Source organism: Oryctolagus cuniculus, chromosome 21 (genome assembly GCF_051225735.1).
Source record: "Oryctolagus cuniculus isolate XC-2025 breed Fujian yellow rabbit chromosome 21, ASM5122573v1, whole genome shotgun sequence".
In the NCBI taxonomy this organism is placed as follows: Eukaryota; Metazoa; Chordata; class Mammalia; order Lagomorpha; family Leporidae; genus Oryctolagus; species Oryctolagus cuniculus.
Genome location: NC_142887.1, coordinates 27,341,522 through 27,368,449, shown reverse-complemented (window position 1 = coordinate 27,368,449; position 26,928 = coordinate 27,341,522). Strand labels below are relative to the sequence as shown.

Sequence of the window (26,928 nt, the reverse complement as noted above, 5' to 3'; positions counted from 1 at the left end):
TTATAAAAAATAAAAGAAAATCACTTCTAAAAATAAAATTCTATCATTTGTAGCAAAATGGATGCAACTGGATGACAAAATGTTGAGTGAAATAAACCTAACACAGAATGACAAATACTGCCTGTTTCCCCTTATATTTGGGAGCTAAAATTTAAACAAAAACAAAAAATACAAAATCACTCCTATACATTCACTCCAACTTTTTTTTTTTTTTTAAAGATTTATTTATTTGAAAGCGTTACAGAGAGAGACAGAGAGACAGAAAGAGAGATCTTCCATCCACTGGTTCACTCAACTGGCCACAACGGCCAGAGCTGCACCGAGCCGAAGCCAGGAGCCAGGAGCTTCTTCCAGGTCTCCCATACAGATGCAGGAGCCCAAGGGCTTGAGCCATCTTCTATTGCTTTCTCAGGCCATAGCAGAGAGCTGGATTGGAAGTGGAACAGCCGGGCCCTGACTCGGCACCCATATGGGATGCCAGCACTGCAGGCGGTGGCTTTACCCACTCCGCCACAACGCCAGCCCCTCACTCCAACTTTTAAAAGAAAGATTTATTTATTTGAAAGGCAGAGAGACAGAGAAAAAAAAAAAAAAGGCCATCTACTGGTTCACTCCCCACATGGCCACAACAGTCAAAGCCAGGAGCTTCATCCCATGTGGGTACAGAGTCCCCTGGACTTGGGCCATGTTCTGCTACTTTTCCAAACGCATTAGCAAGGGAGCTCAATCAGAAGCAAAACACTAGGGACTCAAACCGGTGCCCACATTGGATGCCAGTGTTGCAGGCGGCAACTTAACCCCTTATACCACAACACCAGCCCCACTTCAATTTAAATCAGATATATTAAATCATTAATAGGATTATAAGGAAGTTCCATGATAATTTTTAATGTCATTTTCTGACTCCATGTCCTCTATGAAAGATCACTTTACTATTAAGAATTTAAACTCTAGGAGCTGGCACCGCGGCATAGTGGGTAAAGTCACCACCTGCAGTGCTCACATCCCATATGGATGCCAGTTTGAATAACAGCTGTTCCACCTCCGATCCAGTTCTCTGCTATGGAAAGCAGAAGAAGACAGCCCAAGTCCTTGGGCCCCTGCACTTATGTGGGAGACCTGTAAGAGGCTCTAGGCTCCTGGCTTTAGATTGGCCCAACTCAGGCCATTGTGGCCATTTGGGGAGTGAACAGCAGATGGAAGACAACCCCCCACCCCCACAACTCTCTCTCTCTCTGCTTCTGCCTCTCTGTAACTCTGCCTTTCAAATAAATGAATGAATCTTAAAAAAAAAAAAAAAAAATTAAAGCCTAGGGCTTTGGCACAGTGGGTTAAGCCACCAGCTGTGATGACGCTGGCATTCTATATGGGCACCGGTTGGAGTCCTAGCTGCTCCACTTCCTATCTAGCTCCCTGCTAATGTGCCTGGGAAAGCAGCAGAAGATGGCTCAGTATTTGGGTCCTCACACACAAGCAGGAGACCTGGATGAAGCTTCTAGTTCCTGGCTGTTGAGGTCATTTGGGGAGGGAAAATCAGCAGATGGAAGATCAGTCTCTGTCTCTCTCTCTCTCCCTCCCTCCCTGCCTCCCTCCCCCTCTGTAACTCTGCCTTTCAAATAAATAAAAATAAATCTTTAAAGAAAAAAAATTATAAAACAAAATTTTTTCAAGAAAATAATTTGAAATCTAACTTTATAAGGCTGCATTTAGGCTCACTACTACACTAACAAAATATTCCTTAATCCTAAAAAAGAAACAATTTTTATGATCAGCAGGGAACAGTGGTAGTTGCAGTATTTACAACTGCTATGCAAAGAGCAGGAAGAATAGCCACAGCAACAGAAAAAGGGTTTGGGACTTTTCTTCCTTTGGCTAGTTTCAAGGTCTATCTTCTTCAAGGTCTATCTTCGGGAAATTCACAAAAGGCAAATTCCTCACACTCACTGATTTACTGCTCCTTGTTCTCAGTTAACCTCTGACGAGAAAAGAGAAGTAACTGTGGTTCTCTGCTGCCTGCCCCTTTTCTCCCTTACCTTGCCCCAAATCACAGTCCGTAGAAGCAATGCATAAATCAAATATTCCATTTTAAAAAAAGAACTGTAGTTCCAAAACTTGTCTCCCCACATAAACTTACATTTTCCAAATTATAATCGCACAATGACTTATGCCTCTCAACATAAATCTTTTTCTTTTTTTTAAAGATTTTATTTAGGGGTCGGCGCTTGTGGCACAGTGGGTTAAAACCGTGGCCTGAAGTGCCGACATCCCATATGGGTGCCAGTTCTAGTCCCAGCTGCTCCTCTTCCCATCCAGCTCTCTGCTATGGCCTGGGAAAGCAGTAGAAGATGGCCCAAGTCCTTGGGCCCCTACACCCGCATGGGAGACCCGGAAGAAGCTCCTGGCTCCTGGCTTCAGATCAGCACAGCTCCAGCCGTTGCTGCCATCTGGGGAGTGAACCAGCAGATGGAAGACCTCTCTCTCTGTCTCTACCTCTCTCTGTAACTCTTTCAAATAAATAAATCTTTAAAAAAAAAAAAAAGATTTTATTTATTTATTTGAGAGGTAGAGTTACAGACAGTGAGAGGAAGAGAGAGAGACCTTCCATCTGATGGTTCACTCCCCAAACGGCTGCAACAGCAGGAGCTGCACCCATCCGAAGCCAGAAGCTTCTTCCGGGTCTCCCACGCAGGTGCAGGGGCCCAAGGACTTGGGCCATCTTCTACTGCTTTCCCAGGCCATAACAGAGAGCTGGATCAGAAGAGGAGCAGCCGGGACTAGAACCAGCGCCCATCTGGGATGCCGGCGCTTCAGGTGGAGGATTAACCTACTGCATCATGGTACTGGCCCCCCATAAATCTTAAATAACATTAAACTACAGATTCTTTCCCTCCTGCATCCTACCAAACAACCCCTATGAAGACAAACAGTTTTGCAAATAGTGTTGTACTCAAGAGAAAAGAAACTAATCAACAAGATAGGTAATGAACACCAAAACTGTTAATTTTTAAAAGGCAACTAAAACACTAAGAAGATTTTATGATAAAACATGCCAGTGGGGACAGCATTGTGGTTAGCAAGTAAAGCTGCCACCTGTGACGCCAGCATCCCATATAGGCGCTGGTTAGAGACCTAGCTGCTCTGCTTCCAATCCAGCTCCCTGATGATGTGCCTGAGAAAGCAGTGGAGGATGGCCCAAGTGCTTGGGGCCCTGCACCCACGTGGGAGAGCCAGATGAAGCTCCTGGCTTCAGACTGGCCCAGCCTCAGTCCTTGCAGCATTTGGGGAATGAACCAGCAGATTGAAGATCTCTTGATCTCTCCCAATGGCTCCCGATCACTCTCTCCATCTCGATCGCTCTCTCCATCTCGATCACTGTCTCCATCTCACTCTCTCCATCTCTCCATCTCGATCGCTGTCTCCATCTCACTCTCTCCATCTCTCCATCTCGATCGCTGTCTCCATCTCACTCTCTCCATCTCGATCGCTCTCTCCATCTCACTCTCTCCATCTCTCCATCTCAATCGCTCTCTCCATCTCACTCTCTCCATCTCTCCATCTCAATCGCTCTCTCCATCTCTCCCTCTCGATCGCTCTCTCCCTCTCTCTCCATCTCTCCCTCTCTCTCCATCTCTCCCTCTCCCTCTATCTCCCTCTCTCTCCATCTCTCCCTCTCGATCACTCTCTCTCCATCTCTCCCTCTCTCTCCATCTCTCCCTCTCACGCTCTCTCTCCATCTCTCTCCCTCTCCATCTCTCCCTCGCGCTCTCTCTCCCTCTCCATCTCTCCCTCTCTCCCTCCCTCTCTCTCCCTCTCCATCTCTCTCTCGACCTGTGTGTGTGCGTGTGTAAAACTCTACCTTTCAAATAAATCTTAAGAAAATAACCAGTATCACTGTGAAACCTGCCAAATTTATACTGCTTATTCTAATGCACTTTTGCTTCTGAATTCTGCTCTGAAGTAACAAAAACAGAATTTCCAAATGCCACTCTTTTTACAACACCCCAATACCCTCAAAGCTGCCTAAGAATTTCCTTCTCTATTCCAGAATTAAATGCAACTTAATTTGAAGGTCAGCTTGCCCTAGGTACTTAAGAGTATGCCCACACAAAAAATGAGAATGTTTTTCTTATTTTCCTATGGTATTTGAGATATTAAAAATCAATTCTAGGGGCCGGCACCACGGCTCACTAGGCTAATCCTCCACCTAACGGCGCCGGCACACCGGGTTCTAGTCCCGGTCGGGGTGCCAGATTCTGTCCCGGTTGCCCCTCTTCCAGGCCAGCTCTCTGCTGTGGCCAGGGAGTGCAGTGGAGGATGGCCCAAGTGCTTGGGCCCTGCACCCCATGGGAGACCAGGAGAAGCACCTGGCTCCTGCCTTCGGATCAGCGTGGTGCGCCGGCCACAGTGGCCATTGGAGGGTGAACCAATGGCAAAGGAAAACCTTTCTCTCTGTCTCTCTCTCTCACTATCCACTCTGCCTGTCAAAAAAATAAAATAAATAAATTTAAAAAAATCAATTCTAGGAAAAATTTGTATGTAAACTGAAAAAATAATATCCCAAACCTACCAATCTGCATATTGCTTCCAGTATATGAACATTTTATTAGGAATGTCAATGTTCCTCTTCCTTTCTTTTTCCTAGTTAATAGCAGTGTATTATACATAGATAATTGCTAAGAAAGCAGATTTGATTTTAAGTGTTCTCAGTACAAATGATAGGTATATAGGCCGGCGCCGCGGCTCACTAGGCTAATCCTCCGCCTTGCGGCGCCGGCACACCGGGTTCTAGTCCCGGTCGGGGCGCCGGATTCTGTCCCGGTTGCCCCTCTTCCAGGCCAGCTCTCTGCTGTGGCCAGGGAGTGCAGTGGAGGATGGCCCAAGTGCTTGGGCCCTGCACCCCATGGGAGACCAGGAGAAGCACCTGCCATCGGATCAGCACAGTGTGCCGGCTGCAGCACACTGGCCGCGGCGGCCATTGGAGGGTGAATCAACGGCAAAGGAAGACCTTTCTCTCTGTCTCTCTCTCTCTCACTGTCCACTCTGCCTGTCAAAAAAAAAAAAAAAAAAAAAAAAGACAAATGATAGGTATGTACAGAAATGCATTAGCTCAATTGAGCTATTCCACAAAGTATACATATTTCAAACATATACATGATAAATTCACAATTTTTAGTTTTCAGCTTATTTTCTCACTTGAAAAACCTGAAGTCCCCTCTCCCTTTCTGAAAATAGTCTTAAAAGTTAACAGGCATCAAACTGGACAAGGATCAAAATGGATGAAAATACAGATCCATCCTTTAAGCATACAATGTAACAATGAAAAAAAATTTTTTTTAATTATCAACTGCTGTCACAGCCAACTGTTCAACTCCAGCTAGTTAAGAGGTGCATCTGGGGCACTGTGGCACAGCAGGTTAAGCCACCACTTGGGACACTCGCATTCCAAGTCAAGAGTGGCTGGTTCACGTCCTGGCTACTCCAAGCTTCCTGCTAATATGTATGCCTGGGCAGCAGCCTAAGTCACCCACAGAGAGATGATAGAATTCCAGGGCTGGCGCCTCCAGCCTGGCCTAATTCTGGCTGTTGTGGGCATTTGGAGAGTGAATCAGGGGATGGGACATCGCTCTCTACACATCCCTCCCCATAACAATCCACCTCTCACTCCCCATCTCTCAAATGAAACCTTTTTTAAAAAGTACAGAGAAGAAAGATAAAAATTCAACTGGTAGAGACTGTATAAAATGAAAAGAACCCTCTCTTCTAGCCTAGCTGAAATTTATATTCTGTCAATTAAGTAGGGAACTACTCATATTTCTGAAAATAAGCCAACAAAAACTCAAATAACCGCCAATAACCACACATCACAATGTGGGCTCTATTTACATGGTAGGCTCAAACACCCTACTCTTTCAAAGCAGTTTACCTTAGATTATAAAATGGCAAAAAGACCAGAAATAATCTTGACCTGAACACCTTCTTCAACATATTCCCAGAAAAAGTCCCACCCTTTTAAACTAGTAATATTTATCTCATCAAACAGAGACACATGTGACTGCCATCCAAATACAGACAGACATAAAAGAGACTTTTTCAGCCAAAGTCAAGGTAGAATTTGTCAACACATTTAAGAAAAGGTAAAGTACTAAATTAAATAACGGCTAATATGCAAGTTGCTAAATAAAAGGAATTTCTATTATACTTTTAAATAACTACACTTAAATCAACTCAGAAAATTTCAGACAACCCTGGGTTCACAATGAAGACAAAAACCAAACTTTGGATTTAAACATCTTCTTAGGCTATCATTAATCAGCAACAAAAAAATTTCTAAAAAGTATGCTAGCTGAATTATTATATTTATACAAATATATTTTGGCATTATTAAATATCCTCTTAAGATTAAAAAAAAAAAGTTCTCAAATACACAGCCTAATAAGAACTTACTCAAGATGGCCCAAGTGCTTGCCCTGCACCCGCATGGGAGACCAAGAGGAAGCACCTTGCTCCTGGCTTCGGATCAGTGCAGCCCGCTGGCCACAGCAGCCATTTGCGGGGTGAACCAATGGAAGGAAGACCTTTCTCTCTCACTGTCTAACTCTGTCTGCCCCCCCCCCCAAAAAAAAACACCTTACTCAAAATATATCATGCAGTAATCTAAACATACAGTTTATACAACAAAAACTTCAATATTCAATTCAGGTAAAGGGAAAAAAATCCACACAGACAAGTAACTGGAATTCTCAAGTTTCCAATAAACACATGAACAAAAACTATCAGTAAAATATCACACTTCCAAGGTCAATCTGGGCCACTTAGGTTTCTTGCATTTTTTAAAAATAAAGAATAAAGTTTGTCAAAGGAGCTAATGTCTGAAAGAGAAGGAATAATGTGTTTATACAAGCCCTCTGATAAACATCAGATCTATAATTAAACACATTCTATAACAGTTACATTTTTAGTCAATATACATACAAATGTGCTTCAAAAAGCTCATGGAAATTGCAATTAAAGGAAATGTAGGGTGGGTGTTTGGTGCAGCAGTCAAGATGCTGCTGGGGGGGGGGGTGGCCTGTGGTGTAGTGGGTGCTGCCACCACTTGCAATGCTGCCTGCAGCACCAGCATCCCATATGCTCAATGGCTTCTGTTCTAGCTGCTCCATTTCTGATTCAGCTCCCTACTATGGCCTGAGAAAAGCAGTGGAAGATGACCCAAGTGCTTGGGCCCCAGCTACACATGTGGGAGACCTAGAAGAAGCTCTTGGTTCCTAGCTTCAACCTGGCCCAGTCCTGGCCATTCCGGCCATCTAGGGAGTGAACCAGCAATGGAAAATCTGTCTCTCCCTCTCTAACTCTGACTTTCAAACAAATAAATAAATCTTTTAAAAATGAAAATAAGAGATGCCGCTTGGTACACGTACATTCCTATCTGAGCACCTGGGTTCCAATCTTGGCTCTGCTTCCAATTCCAGCTCAAGCACATGGGTCCCTGCCACTCACATAAGAAAACTGAATTAAGTTCCTATCTCCTGGCTTTGGCCTGGGCCAGCCTCAGCTGTTGCAGGCATTAGGCAGTCAACCAGCAAATGGAAGATCTTTCTGTCTCTCTGCCTTCCAAATAAAATGAAAATAAATTTTTTGAGAAGTGTACTTTGGTGCAAAAATTTTGAAATCTATGCGTAGTTTCTTCACAATACACATTTTCTATAAATTTGGTGACCTCTTTATACATACACAAAATACTAAAATGCAAGGAAACAGGAAACCTTAGGAAGAACTTAACACTTCTCTAGTGATTCACCTCCAACAGTTCCTTAAATCTAACCTATATCCTATATTATACTGTATATAGTTATTGTTGCAATGGGGGTACTTTATTACCAGTATTTCTTTGTATTATATACACCAGTGGTAACATCTGAGATGACCTACATAGAACATAAACAAATGCTGGCGTGCATAAAACAAGATTTATTTAAGTCAGACACCTCCTGCTGTAGCAGCCAGGAGAGAGGTTCCAAGAGGGGCAGACCTGAGAAACTAGTGGAAGTGGAGTCTTTTAAGCACAATTCAGTGAACAATCAAAGAGTGGGGACAAAACCCATCATAAGGCAGAAATTGTAAGCCTGCTCATGATAAAAACGACAAATGGGGGCCGGCACTGTGGCATAGCAGGTAAAGCCACTGCCTGCAGTGCTGGCATCCCATATGGGCTCCAGTTCGAGACCCAGGTGCTCCTCTTCCTATCCAGCTCTCTGCTATGGCCTGGGAAAGCAGAAGATGGCCCAAGCCCCTGGAACCCTGCACCCACATGGGAGACCCACAGGAAGCTCTTGGCTACTGGCTTCAGATTGGCACAGCTCCGGCCATTGCAGCCAACTGGGGAGTAAACCAGTGGATGGAAGACCTTCCTCTCTCTCTCTCTCTCTCTCTCTCTCTCTCTCTCTCTCTGTGTGTGTGTGCGCGCATGTGTGTAACTCTGACTTTCAAGTAAATAAATAAATCCAAAAAATAAAAAAAAAAACGACAAATGTACTTTAAAAGCAACAATGATGACTACGTATTTAGCCTAATGAACACTGGGAAATTTTACATTTTACGAAATCTGAGGTGCCAATTAACTGAAGGCACATCATTAAATCTGCACACACTGGACAGGACATTGTGGCACAGCATGTTAAGTCATCACTTGGGACATTCACATCCAACATAAGATGGTTTGAGTCCCAGCTGCTTCACACTTGAGATTCAGCTTTCAACTAATGCACCTGAGAGGCAACAGATGATGACCTAAGGACGTGGGCTCCTACCACCCACACAGGAGATCCAGATAAAGTTCCTGTTTAACAGCTTTGGCTTGGCCTAGCATTAGCTGTTTTGGACACTTGGGGAGCAGATTTAAGATATCTCTCTCTCCCACCTCTTGCCCTCTACCCTTCCCTCCTCTCCCTCCTTCCCTGTCATGCCACCTTTCAAATAAACCTTAAAACAATTTTTTTGCACACTAAGAAGAAACCTTGCCAAATAACCTATAAAATGCCATTGTTCTTAAGACAAATTCCTTTTTTTAAGATTTATTTATTTATTTGAGAGCCAGTTACAGAGAGAGAGGCCTTCCATCCCAAATGGGCACAACAGCCAGAGCCGGGCCAATCTGAAGCCAGGAGCCTTTTCGGGTCTCCCATGTGGGTATGGGGGCCCAAGCACTTGGGCCATCCTCCACTGCTCTCCCAGGCCACCAGCAGGGAGCTGGAATAGAAGTGGAGCAGCTAGGTCTAGAACTGGTGCCCATATGGGATGCTGGCACCGCAGGCTGAGGCTTAAACTACTATGCCACAGTGCCAGCCCCTTACGACAAATTCCTATTCGGTATATGGACACTGCAAAAAAAAATCATGCAGCTGATATATCTATTGATTTGGATGGCACTGCCCTATATGCTACTATAAATTACAAAGAGATTGCTACATTACCATCATTTCCTCCGGATGCTTTATTCCTTTATTTTTCTTCATAAGACTTATTTTTTCAATCCATTATTAGTCTGAAATCACTCATGAACAGGTCGAACTAGGGCTACATGCAACAGCTACAGGCTTACCCACACACAAATGATAAGCTTCTCTCAAGGTTTCTGCTATCACCAACAACTCTCCACCTTTCCCAACCTTAATGGCTACTCCTTGCACAGGACTATAGGGCACCAGAACTCCACTAGCTGTCGACCAAGCACCTCCACCTCTACATCCTACACAGAATCCATCATGTCTCCGTCCTGGCCACAGCCCCTTCCTTGACACTCCATTGGAGTCACAATCATTCTACATCTTCCAAGCTAGAAACAGCTGACTATCTCCAGTAACAAAAACTGACACCAATTTCCACTGCTTTCTTTGAAATGCCCAATTTCCATCTTCCAATTCCTTGTTACCAGTAGCACTTAATCTAGCAAACTGACTCTCAAACATTTGTTGAATTAAATTTAATTAGACCTTAACTAAAAAATAAAATAGCCACATTAGTCTTACAAAATTGATTATGGTCAATTCTTCCTTTAATATCATCTGACATACCCCTTTCAAAGAAGTTTCCCTAAAATGTCTAATGCTCACAAATATGCTCTAGGGGCCAGCACTGTGGTATAGCAGGTAAAGCCGCTGCCTGCAGGGCAGGCATCCCATATGGGCACCAGTTCGAGACCTAGCTTCTCCACTTCCGATCCAGCTCTTTGCTATGGCCTGGGAAAAGCAATAAAGCAAGGCTCAAGTCCTTGGGCCCCTGCACCCACATGGGAGACCTGGAAGAAGCTCCTGGCTTCAGATTTGGGTCTGCTCCAGCCGTTACGGCCATCTGGGGAGTGAACGAGCAGATGGAAGACCTCTCTCTACCTCTACCCCTCTCCCTCTCTCTCTGCCTCTGCCTCTCTGTAACTCTGCCTTTCAAATAAATCCATCTTAAAAAAAAAAAAAAAAAAAAAGAATGCTCTATGACATACATACACCAATTAAACAACTTTGGGCTGCTTTTAAAATGTTCATCCATGTACTTTTGTCACTGCTATTACCTTTGCCTGATTACTCATCCCTCATCCCACTTCATCCACTTGGACAGACACTATATATCCTTCTATTCCTAGCTTGAAAGCATTGCTTTCATCATGAAAGCTTCCCTGGGGAGCTCACTGGGCAATTTCAATATAGCACTTTAAATCTGTAACACTTAACTGCATGTCAGTAAAACTATTCACAATTTTACCTAACTAGATAATTACTTTCTAGATAAATCATTTACTTACTCAATATTTGAACCCAAGGTCTAGCACTATCTGTTAAACATGAGAATCACTTAAATATAACTCAATAGAGAGAAACAAACTCTGAAAGTAAACAGTTTGGATAAGAATTTTGGCTCCAAAACTTACTTGTCTCACTTTAGGAAGTTCATTCAGCTTCCTCATCTATAAAATGGAGGTAATATTAGAACATACTCATTGTGTTGACATTTTCAAATCAATAATCAATGAAGACTAATTCTAATAAAGAGGTACATGTTAACAGAAAAAGAATAAAAGTAATTTAAATGAATAAGAGAAATTAACTATGGCTTATTACCTACCCACTCAATATATTTTTCAAGCACTCTCTTGTTCATTTAAAATTTATGTTCCAGTTCTCACCTTAAATTCAGCATGACTATCTGCCTTTCTTCACACAGAATAAACCATCATGAAGATTTCTAAGTTTCCATTATTCATTATAAATTTGAAAGCCCAAAATAATTCATTTGTTGTAGCAAAACTTCAGTCATAGGCATTTCAGCCCAAGTAAGAAGAAATCACTCATATGAATAAGCCAAGCTAACGTTAACCATCTCTCTCTATATGTTCTTAATTAACTCTTGGGCTACTATAAAACTAGAGTACTATTTGCCATGATGTACAAAATGAGTTCTTTCCAAAACACAGACCTTTATGGTTCAACAAGGCCTCACTCAAACGAAAATCTTCCTCTTCCCCTCTAGGACATTCTATGTTCATTCCAAATTCCTTACCATTGTTTATGCTATTTGCTATACCCTGACTACCTCTTCTCTACCAACCTGATCACCAGAGCTTATTTAGTATTCCAAGCCACTAAACATTTACTGTATTTTTGCAAGTGAACATGATTTAGCATTTATTCTTACTTACCAAAGCCTCTCTCTCCCTCTCACACTCTATCTCCCACCCTTCTCAGACAAGTTCCCTAAAGAGCCACGGAAAATGTCTGATATAGCAATGAAATAGTATTTATTTTTATTAGTTTTGGAACAGATAATAGAAGTTCTCATAAGCCATTCAAAATACTATAGGTGATAATTCTTTGTTGTTTTGCTTCAAATTTAAAAGCTGGCTTTCTGGTCCTTCCCTCAACCTTTCTTGAACTGAGAAACAAAGAAGAAACAGGTCCATAAACAGGACTGTGAAGTGGCTTCTTTCCACTTGAAGGCAAAATAATTTCTTTAAAAGATCCTCCGCCTGCGGCGCTGGCACCCCGGGTTCTAGTCCCAGTTGGGGCGCTGGGTACTAGTCCCGGTCGCTCCTCTTCCTGTCCAGCTCTCTGCTGTGGCCCAGGAGTGCAGTGGAGGATGGCCCAAGTCCTTGGGCCCTGCACCCGCATGGGAGACCAGGAGAAGCACCTGGCTCCTGGCTTTGGATTAGCGCGGTGCACCACACTGGCCGCAGCGGCCATTGGAGGGTGAACCAACGGTAAAGGAAGACCTTTCTCTCTGTCTCTCTCTCACTGTCCACTCTGCCTGTCAAAAATTCAAAATTGCAGAGAGAGAGGGAAGAGATAGAGAGACAGACAGAGAGACAGAGACAGAGAGAGAGATCTTCCAGCCCAGATGGCTGCAATGGTCAGAACTGAGCCAGGCCAAAGCCACGAGCTTCATCTGGATGTCCTATGTGGGTGGCAGAGGCCCAAGCAATTGGGCCATCTTACACTGTTTTTCCCAGGCCATTAGTAGAGAGCTAGTTCAGAATTGGAGCAGTCGAGACATGAACTGGCACCCATATGGATGCTAGTGTCTCAGGCATGGGTGCAGGGTCCCAAACACTTGGGCCATCTTCCACTGCTTTCCCAGACACATTAGCAGGGAGCTGGGTTGGAAGTAGAACAGCCAGGACATGATTCAGTGCCCATACGGCAGTGGAGGATGGCCTGATTGCTTGGGCCCCTGCAACCTAAGTGGGAGATCCAAATGCAGCTCCTGGCTTTGGCCTACCCCAGTTCCACCCTTACGGTGATTTGAGGGGTGAAAAATAGATGGAAGACCTCTCTCTCTCTAACTCTGCCTTTCAAATATTTTTTTAAATGTCTATTATTAACAGTTTCTTTTGGTAAGCACTTCCCTATATACCTGTCACTATATTGAAACTACAAATGCTCCTTGACTTATGATGAAGTTTTTTATTAATAAATCCATTGTAATTTCAAAATATCCTAAACTGAAATGCATTTAGTGCATCTAACCTGCCAAATATCACAATTTAGCAACACATTACATACAGGGGTGGATAACTTTTTCTGCCAAGGGCCATTTGGGCATTTATAGCATCACTCACAGGCCATGCAAAATTATCAATTTAAAAATTGGCCCTTTATAGATTTACTGGACTTAAAGCCCTGTCTGTGGCTGCCTTGCCAGGGCCAGTCCAAATGATTTCACAGGTTTTATACAGTCTGGGGGATATTCCCAATCCCTGCTAGCATACTGGTTGGTTCCCTTCCTAATGACTAAGCAGATCAGGCCACTGCTCAGTACTCATGACACTCACTAGCCTGGGAAAAGATCAAACTTCAAAGTACAGTTTCTCTCTCTCTCTCTCTCTCTCTCTCTCTCTCTCTCTCTCTCTCTCCTTCTCTCCTTCTCTCCTTCTCTCCTTCTCCCTCCCTCCCCTCCCCCTCCCTCTCCTTCTTCCTCTCTCTCCCTGTCCTTCTCTCCTTCTCCCCTTCCTCCCCCTCTCTCCCTCCCCCTCCCTCCCCCTCCCTCCCTCTCTTTCTTTCTTTCTTCTAAGATTTATTTGAAAGTCAAAGTTACACAGAGAGAGGGGAGGCAGAGATAAAGAGGTCTTTATCCGATGGTTCACTCCACAACTGGCCGCAACAGCTGGAGATGTACTGATCTGAAGCCAGGAGCCAGGAGCTTCTTCCAGGTATCCCACGCAGGTGCAGGGACCCAAGGACTTGGGCCATCTTCTACTGCTTTCCTAGGCCATAGCAGAGAGCTGGATGGAAGTGGAGCAGTTGGGACTGGAATCGGCGCCCACATGGGATGCTGGCGCTTCAGGACCCCTCAAGTGTACAGTTTCTATTGGATACTGATTTCATATCATGAGAAAGTAGAAAAATTACAAAACAAGCCATCTCGTATACTGGGGCTGGCACTGTAGTATAGCTGGTAAACCTGCCCCATGCGATGCTGGCATCCCATAAGTGCCAGTTCAAGTCCCAGCTGCTGCACTTCCAACCCAGCTCCCTGCTAATGTGCCTGGGAAAGTGGCAGATGATGGCCCAAGTGCTTGGGCCCCTGGCAGCCAAGTGCAGATGAAGGTCCTAGGTCCTGGCTCCTGGCTTCAGCCTGTCCATTATGGCCACTTGGGGAGTAAATCAGTGAATGTAAGATTTCTCTATCTCTCTCATTCTTTCAAATAAAAAAAAAAGGAAACAATCTTTATTATATATATTTTTTAAGATTATTTGAGAAGTAGAGTTACGGAGAGGCAGAGGCAGAGAGAGAATTCTAACCTCTGGTTCACTCCCCAGATGGCCACAATGGCAGCTGCACCCAACCCAAGCCAGGAGCCAGGAGCTTCCTCCAGGCCTCCCACTTGAGACTTGGACCATCTTCCACTGCTTTCCCAGGCCAAAGCAGAGCAGAGAGCTGGATCAGAAGGGGAGCAGCCAGGACTTGAACTGGTGCCCACACAGGATGCCGGCACTATAGCCGGTGGCTTCTCCCATTATGCCACAGCTCTGGTCCCCTCCAGATAGCTTTAAAAGTACAAATATTGGCCGGCGCCGTGGCTTAATTGGCTAATCCTCCGGCACCCCGGGTTCTAGTCCCGGTTGGGGCGCTGGGTACTAGTCCCGGTTGCTCCTCTTCCAGTCCAGCTCTCTGCTGTGGTCCGGGAGGGCAGTAGAGGATGGCCCAACTGCTTGGGTCCCTGCACCGGCATGGGAGACCGGGAGGAAGCACCCGGCTCCTGGCTTCGGACTGGCACAGCGCCGGCTGTAGCGGCCACAAGGGAAGTAAACCAACGGAAGGAAGACCTTTCTCTGTCTCTCTCTCACTATCTATAACTCTCTAACTCTGCCTGTCAAAAAAAAGTACAAATATCATGGCAGGCACTGTGGTGTACTGAGTTAAGCCATTGTCTGCAGTGCTGGCATCCCATACGGACACTGAATCAGGTCCTGGCAGTTCTACTTCCAACCCAGCTGCCTGCTAATGCGCCTGGGAAAGCAGTGGAAGACAGCCCAAGTGTTTGGGTCCCTGCACCCATGCAGGATACCCAGAAGAAGCTCCTAGCTCCTGGCTCCTGGCTTTGGCCTAGCCCACCCCTGGCCACTGCTGCCATTTGGGAGTGAACCATCGAATGGAAGATATCCCTTCCCCCTACTCTCTGCCTTTCAAATAAAATAAATCTTAAAAAAAAAAAAAAATCACAAATATGCTTTCAAATCTGTTAAGTTAAACTTTCTTCCACATTAAGTGGTAGATGAGGCTTACTAGAATATAGCTAGTTAGACAAATATAGATATATAGATAACTAGATATATGTAGCTAAACAGATAAAGACATAAGCTTTGGGTCAGCCACGTGGCGCAGTAGGTTAATCCTCCATTTGTGCAGCCAGCATTCCATATGGGTGCCAGTTCTAGTCCCAGCTGTTCTTCCAATCCAGCTTTCTGCTATGGCCTGAGAAAGCAGTAGAAGATGCCCCAAGTGCTTGGGTCCCTGTACTCACGTGAGAGACCCGCAAGAAGCTCTTAGCTCCTGGCTTCAGATAGGCACAACTCTGACCGTTGCGGCCATTAGGGGAGTGAACCAATGGAAGGAAGACCTTTCTCTCTGTCTCTCCCTCTCTTACTGTCTCTAACTCTACCTTTCAAATGAATAAATACAATCTTTAAAAAAAAAAAGATAAGATTAATTTATTTTTGTTTATAATTTTGAAACTGTAATTGTTAAATAAACTGACGTATTTTCTCAAAGGAATAGTATCCCCTTCTACAGAACACCCGAGTGGGTGAGTTATGCATGATGACCAAATTATAGCCTATTCTGATCATGTGATCCAAGAGGGAACCAAACAGAATCCTCCTCTAGAAGAGCCATAGTCCCTGAGCTGTGTGATGAGGTACTCAATAAATTCACAGGGGCGATGCAGGATGGTTCAAATTTCTGAGGAAACAGCAATAACTGACACCTACTGAACCACATCAATTACTAGCTGAGGTAATTCATAGCTTGAACATTAGCTCACAAAACATTCCCTTCGATGACATCATTTCTTTAAGAAGTTGAGACTTTAGCAATTGCTATGATTAAAATCAAGTACCACAGGGGCCAGTTTTGTGACGTAGTGGTAAATCCGCCACCTGAAAAGCCAGCATTCCATATAGGCACCAATTTGTGTCCCTGCTGCTCCACTTCCAAGCCAGCTCCCTGCTAATGGCCTGGGAAAAGCAGAGGAAGATGGCCAAAGTGTTTGGGCCCCTGCCACCTATGTGGGAGGTTTGGAAGAAGTTCCTGGCTCCTGGCTACTGCCTGGCCCAACACTAGTTGTTGCAACCATCTGGGGAGCAAATCAGGGTATGAAATGTCTTTCTCTCTTTATCTCTCCCTCTCTCTCTAACTCTACCTTTCAAAAATCAATAAATAAACCTTAAAAAAAAATCAAGTACTGGGGCCAGTGCTGTGGCGTACTAAGTTAAGTGATGCCAGCATCCCATACTAGTGCCGGTTCAAATTCTGGCGGCTCCACTTCTGATCCAGCTCCTGGCTGATGGCCTGAGAAAGATGGAAGATGGTCCCAGCACCCATGTGGGAGACCCAGTAGAAGAAGTTCCTGGCTTCAAATCGGTCCAGCTCCAGCCATCACAGCCATTTCGGGAGTATGAATCAGCAGGTGGGAAACATCTCTGTCTCTCTCCCCTCTTTGTCTATAACTCTGCCTCTCAAATAAACAAACCTTTTAAAAATGATCAAGTACCATGTAAAAATCAATGTAGAACACGAAATGAACATGATATTATCTGACCCAACATTTGAGAATCTGTAAAATATCCAGGCATATATTAAAATAAAAACACTTTCTTTCAAAATTATGTACATTAATTTTTCAAATCACTAAATCTCAAGACTATAAATATTCAAGTATTCAGCCGTAACTACTTAATAAACTGTTAACTATTTCTTTGGGTCTAAAGGCATTTGGGAAAAGCCTCTCTGTAACTGTCTTTCAAATAAATAAATCCTTTCCAAAAAAAATGAACAGGAAAAATCACACAGAAGGAAAAACATTCACAAATCAACACACAAATGCAAGTGAACACACCCATCAAAATAAAAGATGTCTTGGTAAGAGCAAATGCAGCTGAAGACACTGAGTAGCTGGAACTCAGAGTTCGTTCATGGAAGCGTAACTGGCATTTCCATTTTGGAGGACAGTTTGGCAGGTGCTTATTAAGTTAAACATACTTCTAACCTATGACCCAAAATTCTACCCCTAAGTATCAACTTCAGAGAAATGAAAAGTTGGTCACAAAAAGAGTCAGACATACATTTTCACAGCAACTTTATTCACAATAACCCCAAATTGGAAACCCAAAATGTCCAATAACAGAAAAGATTTCAAAAACTGTGGTATTTCTACAACAGGCTAATACATTCGTACAGCCATAAAAATGACTACTCACACCAATGGTTAAAAATGTTATACTACTATAGTTTCAATGATGTAATTATTTTAACATTTACTGTATATGGGTGAAATGGTTATCTTTACATTTGATTGCTGTTTATAGCCCTTGCCTATTTGCTCACTAAACTAGGGTTGTTTTGCTTTTTGCTTGTTAACTTATTTGGTGGAGCATTAAGCCTTTGACTGTAATGTAAATTAAAAATATGTTATCTCAGGCCAGGGCTGCGGTGTAGCTGGTAAAGCTGCTGCCTGCAGCACTGAAACCCCATATGGACACCAGTTCAAGTCCTGGTAGCTCCATTTCTGATCCAGCTCTCTGCTAACACACCTTGAGGGAAAGCAGTAGAAGATGGCAAGCACCTACGTGGGACACCCGGATGAAGCTCCGGTCTCCTGTCTTCCATCTGGCCCAGCATTGGCCATTGCAGCCATTTGGGGAGTGAACCAGCAGATGGGAGTTCCTGTCTCTCTCCATCTCTCTCTCTCTGCCTCTCTGTAACTTTGACTTTCAAATCGTTACAGGGCTGTAAACAATCATCAAATCTCAAAACATCTAATTCACTACAATACATTACACTTCAAGTACTCTATTAGTTAGCTCAGATCAGGGAAAACATGATATCTGTCTTTTGGGGACTGGCTTATTTCACCATGTATAATGGTTTCCAGTTATGTCCATCTTGTTGCAAAATGCAAGATTTCATCTTTTTTTACAACAGAGTAATACTCCTTAGTGTGTGTGTGTATGTGTGTGTGTATATACTATAATTTCTTTATCCAGTCAACAGTTGATGAACACCTGCGTTGATTTGATATCTTTACTATTGTGAACCGTGTTTCCATTTTTATTAGCTATAATGATTATCTGAAAGTCCATATCAATTGTTGTTCTTATTGTATAAAACAGTCAAGTAATACCTTCATATTTATAGGTCATCTTGGGATAATAATGTCTACTTTGAGAAGTTTAAATAGTTTCATTAAAACTTTTTACTAGCAATCAATGCTCAACTTCACTCATTGGGAAATCCAGCATATGATTTTTACTGAAAGTAGTTTTAGCTAACCTCACTACGCCTGGAAAGGATTACAGGGTTATCATAAGAGTGAGGAAGCACAAAAGTTTTCTAAAAAATAAAAATAAAGCAAAAAAAATTTTAATGTGTTACTATAAAAAAAAGCGAAGAAGCACATGACTTAAAAGTCACAACTCAGAGGGTGAGCACTGGGCACATAGCAGTTAAGACATTGCTTGGGTGGCCGACTTCCAATATCAAGTGATATGACTCAAGATCAAATTTGAGAATATACCTCTAAGACTTCAATTTCAGAATACAACAGAACAACCAAGGCTTCAATAAAGTCCCTTTTCCAGCTCTTGGAATCATCATATTTTGTATTTTGTATTTTATTTAAAGCTATTATAAGAACAGTTTGTACTATGATAGTTTATAACCAGATTTTAAGTTAGAAAACAAAAATTAACATTGTAAAACCACTTAAAAGTATTTTAAATTCTAGAATGGATGATCTTCTTCCAATAAAAAGAGCAAAATACAATTTTACAAAAACACAGTTCTGCTAGATCACCTATTGAAGAACTGCACACACTAACCAGGACAGGACCAGCTAAGAACACATCATCTATGTGGTCATGCAGGGCTCCACGTTAGTTGAATGCTCTGCTGTAGCTCTCTTTTATTATTATTTTTTGAACAAAGGCTCCTGCAAACTATGTAGCCAGTTTTGAGCAAAAGTCCAATGGGAAAACAGGAAAAGTACATATTTCCCTATTCTAATGACCAAGAACATTTCATGTCTGTGCTCATAAATCAACCACAAAAATACTCTTCTCTTTCAAATAAATATTTTTAAAAAACGCAAGCTTTAAAAAAAAATAAAGACAGTATGCTATAATGAAAGCTTAATCCAATATCAAGAAGTATCTTAGTTTTGTCAGCCGTAGGAGGTACTTCACAGATTTGAGAAAAACGGGTGAAATATAAACCTTTAAATTTGAAACTCAGGTTAAATTCTCCAGGGTACCTTTTAGCCAGGTCAGTAATTTGAAAAAATGTAACCATCTTAAGCCGGCGCCGCAGCTCACTAGGCTAATCCTCCGCCTAGCAGCGCCAGCACACCAGGTTCTAGTCCCGGTCGGGGCGCTGGATTCTGTCCCGGTTGCCCCTCTTCCAGGCCAGCTCTCTGCTGTGGCCAGGGAGTGCAGTGGAGGATGGCCCAGGTGCTTGGGCCCTGCACCCCATGGGAGACCAGGAGAAGCACCTGGCTCCTGGCTCCTGGCTCCTGCCATCGGATCAGCGCGGTGCGCCGGCCGCAGCGGCGGCCATTGGAGGGTGAACCAACGGCAAAGGAAGACCTTTCTCTCTGTCTCTCTCTCTCACTGTCCACTCTGCCTGTCAAAAAATAAAAAATAAAATAAAAAAAAATAAAAAAAAAACCTCAAACAGAAAGCAAGAGAATGCCTGTATTTTTCAATAATATAATTATATAGTCTAGTTTTTAAAAAAAAAAAGTATCTCACTTAGAAAACTAAAAACAAAGTCCACAGATATGGAAAAAAAAATTTACCAAGGCAGATAAATGGCTATTGAATTAAAATATTCTAATGCAGATTATCACTGTTTAATAGTAACATTAAAGCCATCAGAATTTACATGAAATTAACGAAACAAAAAGAATGCACTGATTCTAAAATTGAGCCTTTATTAAATGCTCTCATCAGGGACTGCACTCTACCTACTCTCTGACAGCCTCTTCATTTCAACACTCAGACAGCCCAATTTAATGGGATGAAGTCAGGTTTCCCATTAAACTCCCAGCTTCACCATCCTTGGAGCTGTCATGCAGTGCAGGAAGGAAATCTACTTGCCCTGAGTTACTGGGCTCTAAGTTTATGTTGTTATGGGCACCAGCACAACAGGGCAAATTTAAGAGCAAGAAAGCAAAATGTTGAATTCTTAAAGACAATTTGGTCCACGTGACCAGTATATTAAAAGGAGCCTACAATTACCTAAAGCTCTCAAGGATATCTAATAATCTAACTTTCCCAAAAAAAGTATGACATGTTTAGGGTCATATGATACAACTACAGGCTACAGAATAGAAAGAGATGCCAATCTATGTACGGGATTTCAGAATGGATTGGTTTTGTTTCCACTTTCTAAACTTTTCTCCTGAAAGGGAGCAGGAGCAAAAGAGATTATTCAATTCAACAGTAAATCTCGTCAGAAACACAAATTCTGGGGCATTTGGCCTAGCCATTAGACTGCTGGCTGGGTCACCACATCCCATGTTAAGTGCCTGACTCTGAGTCCTGGTTCTGCAAGGAACCATTAGCTTCCTGCGAATGTGCACCCTGGGAGGCTACAGGTGAGGATGGTTCAAGTGGTTGCACTCCTGGCTCTGTTTCCTTCTGTGTAAATTTCAAAATAAACAAACAACTCTTAAGAAAAACTGCATTGCCATAGGTTGAAAGAAAATACCAGAAATATCTTAAATATCTACCAATGGTAGAAAATATATAAAGTACAATCCTCTTTAAAGAGAAAAAGGAATGCTATATGTTATTTGGAGATGCACACATACATAAAGGAATGGAGAGGGAAGTCTGAAAGAAACAAAATTTATTGGGCTGATGCCCTGGCGCAGTAGGTTAATCCTCTGCCTGTGGCGCCAGCAGTCCATATGGGTGCTGGTTCTAATCCTGGCTGCTCCTCTTCCAAGCCAGCTCTATGGCCTGGGAAAGCCGAAGAAGATGGCCCAAATCCTTGGACCCCTACACCCTTGTGGGAGACCCGGAAGAAGCTCCTGACTCCTGGCTTCGGATTGGCTGAGCTCTGGCCATTGCGGCCATCTGGGGAGTGAACCAGCAGATGGAAGACCTCTCTGTCTCTACCTCTCTCTGTAACTCTTTCAAATAAATGAAATAAAAAAAAAATTTTTTTGACAGGCAGAATTTGACAGTGAGAGAGACAGAGAGAAAGGTCTTCCTTTTCCATTGGTTCATCCCCCAAATGGCCACTACAGCCGGTGCTGCTAGCCTGAAGCCAGGAGCCAGGTGCTTCTTCCTGGTCTCCCATGCGGGTGAAGGGCCCAAGCATTTAGGCCATCCTCCACTGCACTCCCAGACCACAGCAGAGAGCTGGACTAGAAGAGGAGCAACTGGGACAGAATCCGGCACCCCAACCGGGACTAGAACCCGGGGTGCCAGCGCCGCAGGTGGAGGATTAGCCTAGTGAGCCGCGGCACTGGCCGAAATAAAAGAATTCTTTAAAAAAATTTATTATAGTGACTACCTATACAGAAGATGAAAAAAATGAGACTGAAAATAATGGTTAAAGAGTTTCCAGCCTTACGTTTCAATATTTTATAAGGAGCATTTCTTGACCTACTTACATAATAAAAATTAATTTTGGTAGCTGCTAATGCAAAGAAGAGCCTGAGGTAATACATTTTTCCTCCCCTAAAGAGTATTTTCAGAGGAACCTACAATCATTTTTAACAAGTACTGTTGCACCTATCGCATACACAATATGGCACACTGCTTTGGAAAGCCCATCAATATTGACATGTTCGGGGCCGACCCAGTGGTGTAACAGGTAAAGCTGCCACCTGTGGAATCAGCAACCCATATGGACAATGACTCAAGTCCTAGCTGTTCTACTTCCAATCCAGCTCCCTGCCAATGTGCCTGGGAAAGCAGCAGAAGATGGCCCAAATACTGGGGGCCCTGCACCTATCTGGGAAACCTAGAAGAAACTCCTGGTTCCTGGCTTTGGATTGGCTTAGCCCTGGCAGTTGCAGCCATTTGGAGAGTGAACCAGTGATGGAAAATCTCTTTCCCTCTCTCTGCCTCTCTGTAACTCTGCCTTTCAAATAAATAAATAGGTCTTTAAAAAAAAAATTGCTGTCTTCTCTGATAAATTACTTTCCACTAAGGAAGAATAAATAAGTAAACCTCAAAATCTGAAAGAAATGAAAAAATAAGAACATAAAATCATTCAAAACTTCCAAACATTCAAATAAATGAAAGACCTAAGCAAAAAGACATTTCATATTCATCAATCTAAAGACTTAATTTAAGATTGCAACACCACTCATAAAGACTTAATTTAAAATTGCAACACTACTCATTGGATCAACAAATCCAATGCAACCCCTATAAAGACAGGGGAATCAAGAATGGGAAAAGACAACTTAAGGATAAAATATTTGTGTTCAAATTACATAAAGACCTCCTGCAACTCAGAAATAACTTTTTTTAAGCCCCAGTGTGAAAATGGGAAGGCACCCGGTGCAGTGGCTACGTTACCATCTGGGACACCCACATCCCATTTCAGAGTGCTGGCTCCTGCATTTCTGAACCAGCTTCCTACTAATGAGCCTCCAGGAAGGCAGATGATGGCTCAAGTACTTGGGTTCCTGCCACCCATGCACGAGACCAAGATTGATCCAGGATCCTGGCTTCAGCCTAGTCTACTGGCAGCTGCAGGCATTTGGGGGAGCAAATCAGCAGACAAAAGATCAGTCTCTCTTTCAACTAAAATGAATATAAATCTTAAATTTTAACAGGCAATAGGTGTAGACATTTGGCCTAGCAGTTAAGACACTAGTTGAGACATGCAGATCGGTGCACTTCCTCCGCTGCACCGCAGGTGTGCTCTGTGGCTCCTACCAAGGCGCCTGAGCCGTTAGTGCTGAGGCGGTCTCCACCCTCACACTCTGCAGAAGCCGCCAGCTCTCGTGAGCTGCGGCCTCACTGTGGGCCAAAGCGGCCGCAGCTGTCCCAGGAACAGACAGTTGTTTTGGAAGAGGTTCGACAAGGTTGCCTGGATCACTCGCCCTCGCTCCTCATGTTGAAGAACCGTATCCCCATACGCCACAAAGACATAACGAGAGATCGTCCATCCACTCTGCAATAGCCAGAGGTAGACAGGCCAAAGTCAGGAGCGTGGAACTCCATCCAAGTCCCACATGCTGTTAAAGGCTTCCTCCAACCCAGAGGTTTACACTAAAGACCTGATTAGTGCGCTAGACGCACTCATGTGGAGCTTGGATTAATTACTGATCTAACATTCAGCACAAGATATTTAGGAAATTAAGAAAGACGAAGGCTTGTGAAAGATAAACAGGCTGTGACAAAGAGGATCATGAGGAAGACACAGGCTTGGAAAATGGCTGCTCAGCTGGGATCACGTTAGTCAGGTTCAGCATATAGCCCAAAGTCCACCCGGCATCACTGCCACCGATCTGCAAAGAGTAGGGAAAGTCTGCTATTTGTTGTCTGTGCAGATAACCTATAGTTTTCACAGAACCCCCAGCATAACACAGAGCAACCAGCAGGAAGATGGCACCACATTTAGTCCTCTAAATGGATTTTTTTTGCTCTAAACAGAGAATAAAGTTATGAGGAAAATGGATCAGTGGTTAAAAAATACTGCTGGGAGCCTCATCACCGCATTCCCAAAGTTTAGAAAGCAATTTGGTGAATGACTTCCTAATTCTCCTAAATAGAAGAATTTAATTCAAATAGAACTTTAAGTTTGCATTCTAGTTTTCCTGTTTATGTGAATGTGGGGGTGGAGAAGAGGAATGGAGGAAGTGATGACAGAGAGCCAGCTAACTGATAAAGGAAATAATAATTGGCCTTTTACATCTCTATCAGGCCCAGGAAACTCATCCTTACAAAACCAAGACTTAATGATTCAGTTAAGGAACAAGTTTGGAATCATCTCAGCAAGTCAATCTTTCTCTATGTGAGTTGGGCAACTATGCACAGGTATGGGTAAGAAAGGCCCCTTACTATACATGCTCTGACCCTTTCATTCCTAGGAATGTCTTCCAGTCAGCTCCAATCTACTGGAATATAGGTGGTGTATGAATAATAACTAATTTTGGAAATGTTTTTATCACAGGAGTTGTACATGGCCATGGCAGAAAAATTCAGAAGTACAGAGAAGCCTAAAAAAGAAAATAAAACCATCCGTACTTCACCATTAATTTGAAAAAAAAAAAAAAATAGACACTGTGTCATATTGGAATATCTGGGTTTAATACCCAGCCTCTGCTACAGACTTCAACCGCCTGCTAATGCCAACCTTGGAAAGCAACCATGATGGCTCAAGCAATTGTGTTTTGCCAGACAGACCTGGAAAGATTGCCAGCTTCAATCTTTGGCCTGGCCCAGTCTCAGCTATTGTGGGCATTTGGACAGTTAGCCAGTGAATAGGAGCCTGTGCTCTCTCCCTCTTTCACTCTCTCAAGCAAATTTTATTAATTTTTAAAGGACAACAGATCTGAGTAGACATTTTTCTGAAAATATACAAAGGGCTGATAAACACACGAGAAGATCTTCATCATCTCTGACCATTTAGGAAGTACAAATCAAAACCACAATGAGATATCACCTCACCATTAGGATGGTTATTTAAATTTTTTAAATTTATTCTTGCAGAAGTGTTGGTATGGACCTGGCATTTGGCATAGTAGTTAAGATACTGCTTGGGATGTCTGCATCCTGTATCAGAGTACCTGGATTTGTGTTCCTGATCTGCTCGCAACTCCAGCTTCCTGCTAATGACCACCCTGGGAGGAAGCAGGTAATGGCTCAATTTGCTTGGAACCCTGACACCCATATGGGAGACCCAAATTGAATTCCATGCTCCAAGCTTCTGCCTGGCCCAGCCCTGTTGTTCTAGGCATTTGAGGAGTAAATCAGCAGATGGAAGGTCTGTCTTTATCTTGCAAATAAATGAATAAATTTTTAAGTGTTGTCTAGGATGTAGAATAACTGAAACACTTATTCATTATTGGTGAAAATGTAATATGGCAGATGGAAGGTCTGTCTTTATCTTGCAAATAAATGAATAAATTTTTAAGTGTTGTCTAGGATGTAGAATAACTGAAACACTTATTCATTATTGGTGAAAATGTAATATGGTATCTCCAAAGTGGAAAACAGTATGGAAATTTCTAAAAAAAATTACAAAGAACTTATGACCCAGCAATTCTATTTCTGGGTATATTCCTTAAAGTGTTAAGACTAGAAACTTGAACAGGCAATTTATACATCAATGTTCAAAGAACCATTATTCACAGTAGCCAAAAGGTAGAAGCAACCCAACTGTCCATAAGGAGATGAATGGATAAACAAAATGTAATACACACATACAATGGTATATTATTCAACCTTTAAAAGGAAAGTAATTCTGACACATACCACAATGTAGAAGAAGACATTACACTACGTGAAATAAGTCAGTCACAAATGAGCAAATGCTGTGTTATTACATCTACATGAAAGTACCCAGAGTAGTAAGAGTAAGACAGCAAGCAGAATGGTGGTTGTCAGGGGCTAGAGAGGCAGGCAAATACAGAGTTCATGTTTAACAAGAAGAGAATTCCAGCTGGGAAAAATGGAAAAGTACTGGGCACAGGCCTGTGTTGCGGCACAAGCGTTAAGCCTCTGTCTGTGATGCCCGCATCTCATATCAGAACACCATGCACCTGGGAAGGCAAAGAAGATGGCCCAAGTACTTGAGCCTCCCACCCATGTGGAAGACCATAAGGAATCCTGGCTCCTGGCTACAACCTAACCCAGACCTGGATGGCTGATGCAGCAATTGGGAGAGTGAACAAGTGGATGGAAGAGCCTATATCTCTCCTCTCTGATGCTCTGCCTTTCAAATTATATATATGTCAAAAAAAGAAAAGGTTCTGGGGACAGATGGACGTGAGAGCTGAATAATGAGAATGTACTTACATGCCACATAATTGAACACTTGAAACACATGTTGAAGTGAAATAAGAATTTCAGAAAACACATGAACAATCTGTAAAAAGTAAAATCCTGGGGCCAGTGTGGTGGCACACTAGGTTAATCCTCCGCCTCCAGCACCAGCATCCCATATGGGTGCCGGATTCTAGTGCCAATTGCTCTTCTTCCAGTCCAGCTTGTGGGGAGCAACTCGGACTAGACTAAGTTACTGGAATTAAGACTTATTCTATGCATCTGCTCTCCCACAATATGGCGCTGGGAAAGGAGAAAACAGCTTCTACGCAGCTGCCTCTTGCCAACTTGAGTGATGACCTCCAGGAGCTGATCCTGCTCCTGATTGGAGGAGAGCAGCGTACTCGGCGTGTGGGCAGCCGAGTTGGGATTGGCGGAAGAGGACTATAAAGGAGGAGAGAGACAACATGCACCAGGAACATCTATCTGAAGGAACACCTGTGCAGCCCCCGAGAGAGCCGGCCGGCGGTGTGCTGCTCCCCCGCGGAAGTGGGGAAAGTGGCTAGGGGGAACCGCCCTTCCACGGAGGTGGAAGGGACGGTAGCCAACCCGGGAAGAACCAGCAGCAAACCCGGGAAGGGCCGAGCAGACAAAAGAACAGCCCAGGGTCCTGTGTCGTTCCTTCATGAAGACGGGGAGCGACAAGCTCTCT

At 43.2% G+C, this 26,928-nt stretch overlaps 1 protein-coding gene across 32 annotated transcripts in view; it reads right to left on the bottom strand.

The window, feature by feature from the left end:
- MTMR3 (myotubularin related protein 3) overlaps positions 1–26,928 on the bottom strand; it is a 142,464-nt gene that overhangs the window by 72,125 nt on the left and 43,411 nt on the right. The window lies entirely within an intron of this gene.